We start from the raw sequence: 6342 nt of genomic DNA on the forward strand, positions 1-6342 counted from the left end.
CAGACACCAAAGAGGGGGACATCTATAAATTGTGCTTTGGGTTAAACAAACATGATGCCAGTTTGTTAACTCAGGAGCTGCAGAGGCGTGAATTTTGAATGAAAAAAAGATATTTCCGCTTACTGCAAATAGGTCGACATGGCACATGCTTACTTTTGTGTAACCCTAAGTGACTGGATGAGCAAAGACAATGAATAAAAAATAACGTGAAACAACAAAGCAAGAAGTCGGATCTGATCACATTCTGCAAGAAGCGATTATTTGATCTACAACCATCACCGATACGCTGTTTCATCTGCTTTCGTAATGCACACATGAACAGCAGGACAGGTGCACTCCTTCGGCCCAGAGGCACCCAGAGGTGCTAAATGAATCAAGAGGTTAACCTCAGGCGTTTTCTGTTGGCCGGGCCGCTGGTGGCTTCTGCCTCGCCCACTCTTCATTAATATACCATTACCTCAGCGACATTAATAGCCACTAGACAGTTTTTTTTTATGTGCACACAGCTTCTAATCTATATTTTATGAATGATCATACATCAAGAAGGAGGCAAAGAAGGCCAGCCAATAACCGCCACTGACTTATTTCTTTTCTTGCGGTGGTGAAACGGACTTGGCTGAAATCCACTTGGCTAAAAAGGAACAAGAATTATCCGCTATTAAGATCGCTAATTCGCAATCCTTGTCCTCAGTGTTTTTTTGGGTGCCCTAAATAAAATGTCAACGAAATTCAACGCCCTTCTCTGTCATCCCCGAATCCCCGAATCCCCGCCTCACTTGTTCCAACCTCCCCTCCTCCAGTGCTGAGTGTGCAGTCCTGCCCCGCCCGGGTCTCGGAGGGCCTGTCAAGGCGGTAGATGAGAAATGGCCCGAGCATCGTGGAAATGAGAAATCTGCCTGTTATGGGGCCGTTATGGTTTACAGCACATTGGACGCCTGTCCCACGAGTCTACTCCTTCCTCCCGGCCACATACCCATCTCCATCTCTCTGTCCATCCCCCTCTCTGGCTGCTCGCACCACCCTCCATGTCTACAATGGCAACCTCCCCAAACTCCATCCTATATATACATGTATATATATATATATATACATGTATATATATATATATATATATATATATATACATACGATAGAGGGACAAACTAGGGCAAAAGACATCCAGTCAATTGGACAGAACTTATATGTACCGAATGCATTAACGCATTTACTCGTTCATGCACGCATGAATGCCAGCATCCAGCGGGACCCTCGGCACGGTTGGACGCCTCCCTGTACCTTAACCGCATACTGGCGACGTACTTCATTTAAATAATTCAGACGGTCAATTCAGAGTCAGTTGAACGTGCAGTGGGCATTCATGCGAGGTGTTTGGCCAATGGGATGAGTTCTGAAAGAAAGAGAGAGAAAGAGCTGGAGGCGCAAATCCACTCAGGACGAAATGCTTCAAAAGTAAATGTACCGATGAGAGGCCACCGGTCTCCACCGACTCTGTCACGTTCCAAAATGTCTTCATTTCAGTTTGTTTTTAACATGTATGTTATTTAACATGACTTATTGGCTACAACTGACATGAACTGTTTTGTATATGTATAACCATTTATGCATTGCTGGTAGTCTTATTGCATTACCCTGGGACAGAGGGCAGGCTAGCTGTTGCCCCGTTTCAGAGTCATTATGCTATGCTAAGCTAACCAGCTGCTGGCTCATATTTACATGGGCACGGTATTAAGCTAACAAAGAACTAAGAAATCCTCCTCTAACAGTCCAGACTGCATGGGGCACACAACCTTGATGTCCAATTTCAAGCCTGTCACTTAAACACACCGCACGCAGATACACACACATTACACCCCTTATTACCACTACACATAATCGCCACACAGCTCTCCAAACACAACCCCCCCAGGCACACACACACACACACACACACACACACACACACACTATCACACACGGCCCTGTATCATTACGCCAGGAGCTCCAGCTGTGGTCTACGGGGGCAATTCATTAATCAGCTCGACAACAAAGGAGCACATTCCTGCACTGTGCTTTCTCCTTTGTCTGTGGCTCCACTTGATCTGCCGCTAATTCAACCAAGCTCTCATTTCAGTCTCAAACCAGATCGGCCCTATTACATCATATATATATCTATATAGATATAGATAGATATATCTATATATATATCTATATATCTCTCTGTTTTACTTTTTGTTGAGTGCAACAACAAGTCCTCTAAAAATGTTATGTTTAAACATGCAAATGAGGCATTATCTCATTAAATATGTGCTGATTTCCAGAACAGACATGTGAACATTGGATAAAGCCAGGTTCAAAAATCTTGTCTCAATTTGTCATTAAATCAAGTTATGAAGAGTCTGAGAAATTAATAAAAGAATAAAAAAAAAGAATTAACTAAAATACCACCATGGAACTTTCTCAGTTGATTACGTACATTAAAATAATTACGTTTAAACACGAAAATGAGGCCTCTAATTCTAACTGTCTCTAGACAAAGTCGTAAAACAAACACCTAAATGTGTGTTTTGGGTGTTTTCTTTCCACTTGTCTGAAAGATGACATTGTGTGGAAGCAAAGCCCAAAATCGCAAAACTGACAAGTGCATGAAAAACGATATTTTTCGCCTGTAGTGTCTCGCCTTAAAGGAGCAGTGCGTAGGATTTAGTGGCATCTAGTGGTGCGGTTGCAGGTTGCCGTTCTGGGCTGCTGTAGAAACATGGCGGACCTCCGTGAAGAGGACCCGCCCCCTATGTAGACGTGAAGGGCTCATAAGTTTGGGGTGATTATCTGCCAATGAAAACATAGTCATGAATATTACATTCAATTTCTGCCCTCTAAATCTTACATGCTGTTCCTTTAAGAAAGTATATGGAGGCTATCGCACAGTATCGCTCATAAGAAGCTATCGCACAGTATCGCTCATAAGAAGCTATCACACAGTATCGCTCATAAGAAGCTATCGCACAGTATCGCTCATAAGAAGCTATCGCACAGTATCGCTCATAAGAAGCTATCGCACAGTATCGCTCATAAGACGCTATCGCACAGTATCGCTCATAAGAAGCTAACGCACAGTATCGCTCATAAGAAGCCATCGCACAGTATCGCTCATAAGAATCTATCGCACAGTATCGCTCATAAGACGCTATCGCACAGTATCGCTCATAAGAAGCTATCGCACAGTATCGCTCATAAGAAGCTATCGCACAGTATCGCTCATAAGACGCTATCGCACAGTATCGCTCATAAGAAGCTATCGCACAGTATCGCTCATAAGACGCTATCGCACAGTATCGCTCATAAGACGCTATCGCACAGTATCGCTCATAAGAAGCTATCGCACAGTATCGCTCATAAGACGCTATCGCACAGTATCGCTCATAAGAAGCTATCGCACAGTATCGCTCATAAGACGCTATCGCACAGTATCGCTCATAAGACGCTATCGCACAGTATCGCTCATAAGAAGCTATCGCACAGTATCGCTCATACAATGCTATCGCACAGTATCGCTCATAAGAAGCTATCGCACAGTATCGCTCATAAGACGCTATCGCACAGTATCGCTCATAAGAAGCTATCGCACAGTATCGCTCATAAGACACTATCGCACAGTATCGCTCATAAGACGCTATTGCACAGTATCGCTCATAAGAAGCTATCGCACAGTATCGCTCATAAGAAGCTATCGCACAGTATCGCTCATACAATGCTATCGCACAGTATCGCTCATAAGAAGCTATCGCACAGTATCGCTCATAAGAAGCTATCACACAGTATCGCTCATAAGACGCTATCGCACAGTATCGCTCATAAGACGCTATCGCACAGTATCGCTCATAAGAAGCTATCGCACAGTATCGCTCATAAGAAGCTATCGCACAGTATCGCTCATAAGAAGCCATCGCACAGTATCGCTCATAAGAAGCCATCGCACAGTATCGCTCATAAGACGCTATCGCACAGTATCGCTCATAAGAAGCTAACGCACAGTATCGCTCATAAGAAGCTATCGCACAGTATCGCTCATAAGAAGCTATCGCACAGTATCGCTCATAAGACGCTATCGCACAGTATCGCTCATAAGAAGCTATCGCACAGTATCGCTCATAAGAAGCTATCGCACAGTATCGCTCATAAGACGCTATCGCACAGTATCGCTCATAAGACGCTATCGCACAGTATCGCTCATAAGACGCTATCGCACAGTATCGCTCATAAGAAGCTATCGCACAGTATCGCTCATAAGACGCTATCGCACAGTATCGCTCATAAGAAGCTATCGCACAGTATCGCTCATAAGACGCTATCGCACAGTATCGCTCATAAGACGCTATCGCACAGTATCGCTCATAAGAAGCTATCGCACAGTATCGCTCATACAATGCTATCGCACAGTATCGCTCATAAGAAGCTATCGCACAGTATCGCTCATAAGACGCTATCGCACAGTATCGCTCATAAGACGCTATCGCACAGTATCGCTCATAAGACGCTATCGCACAGTATCGCTCATAAGACACTATCGCACAGTATCGCTCATAAGACGCTATCGCACAGTATCGCTCATAAGAAGCTATCGCACAGTATCGCTCATAAGAAGCTATCGCACAGTATCGCTCATACAATGCTATCGCACAGTATCGCTCATAAGAAGCTATCGCACAGTATCGCTCATAAGAAGCTATCGCACAGTATCGCTCATAAGACGCTATCGCACAGTATCGCTCATAAGACGCTATCGCACAGTATCGCTCATAAGAAGCTATCGCACAGTATCGCTCATAAGAAGCTATCGCACAGTATCGCTCATAAGAAGCTATCGCACAGTATCGCTCATAAGAAGCTATCGCACAGTATCGCTCATAAGAAGCTATCGCACAGTATCGCTCATAAGAAGCTATCGCACAGTATCGCTCATAAGCTATCTGACTTTTGGTCGCAGCTCGAGTGCCTCCACATAAAATACCTCGGGAGTCTCATTTAGTTCAACTCGACTAGTTCTCTTCAGGGATTTGTTTCATAACGTAGTCTCCTGCCTCAGGTCTGTGTTTCATCGTGGAGCTGAGCAGCTTCATGCCAGTCATAAGGAATGTCTTGCCGGATGGGCAAATGCCATTACTGTCAGAGCGTAACAACATCATGTGGGCAAGGTTCTGCAAATATCAAGGGGGGGCTACAGCAGGTGTTCCCCTCTTTCATTGTGATTGGAAAATAAATTCACTCTTATGTGATTTGATTTCCTGCTGCAGTTGGCTATTATCGCCCCCCCCCCCCCCCCCCCCCCCCCCTTAGCATGGGATCCAGTGGAGTGGTCCCTTGGCTGTGTAGGCTTGCTAGAAACCCCTCAGGCACATGGGGGGGGGGGTAAATGATGCGTGTTATTGTGAACACACCAGATGGGGTCCCGAAGCGGGGAACACGGAGGTACAGAGCAGCAGTCTCTCCGTAATGAGATGTAAATGGAGGCGACTCCGGGCTGGGCATGGTGACAGGGAGGCTCATTCCGGGGGATGATAGCGCAAAGTCATTTAAGTGACAGGTAGCAAACCTGCAGGAAAATAAAGTCGCATTTGTCAAATTAGGCAGAGGACGCGGCGCTTCCTGGACCTATCATTTGAAAGCCGCCAGCCAACATTAAAAGGGTCTAAAATCAATCTTTATGTGGCAATCTGGCCACTTTTACTGTTTTGGTTCAGTCTCATTGCTAGAAGAGTGACGTTCACCTGCACAGCACCAAACACACACAGTCACAGAGCGACATTCCAGTAGGAAATATTGTACATTGAACTCCACTACATTTATCTGACAGCAGTGTTATTACACTGGACATTTTTCTGATTAAGATTTTATATATAAACAGAGCTATAAAAACAAGCTTATGAAATATGATGCATTTTTATAAATTGAATTAGCAGTAGTAGGGCATTTAACGTAGCTAAATTAGCTCTATCTCAACCAGCCACAACATGAAAAATGCTGCTCACATTTTAATGCATTCATGCTATCTGAAAGGTGCTATGCTGCATAATTAATATCTAATATCATTTTTGATGATAACGCTTCAGTAGTTTTATTTCGGGGACATTTTAAATGCAGGACTTTGACACATGGTGTTAGCGTGACTAGCTAACATTGTTTGCAATTGATGTCAGTAACGTTTCTTCTCCCATCACTGCTAACTGCTTAACATGGAGAAGTTTGCAACTAATATATATATATATTTTTAAGTAAGTGCAAAACAAAAACTGAACCACAGGAGGAGTGAATGTTGGACTTACATGCATCAGTTGGACAGAAACACGACTCCAAACGTGCAAATAA

The sequence above is a fragment of the Cebidichthys violaceus genome, unplaced genomic scaffold (genome assembly GCF_023349555.1).
Source record: "Cebidichthys violaceus isolate CVI_PGR_0920_01 unplaced genomic scaffold, fCebVio1.0.p SCAF_75, whole genome shotgun sequence".
NCBI classification, from domain to species: Eukaryota; Metazoa; Chordata; class Actinopteri; order Perciformes; family Stichaeidae; genus Cebidichthys; species Cebidichthys violaceus.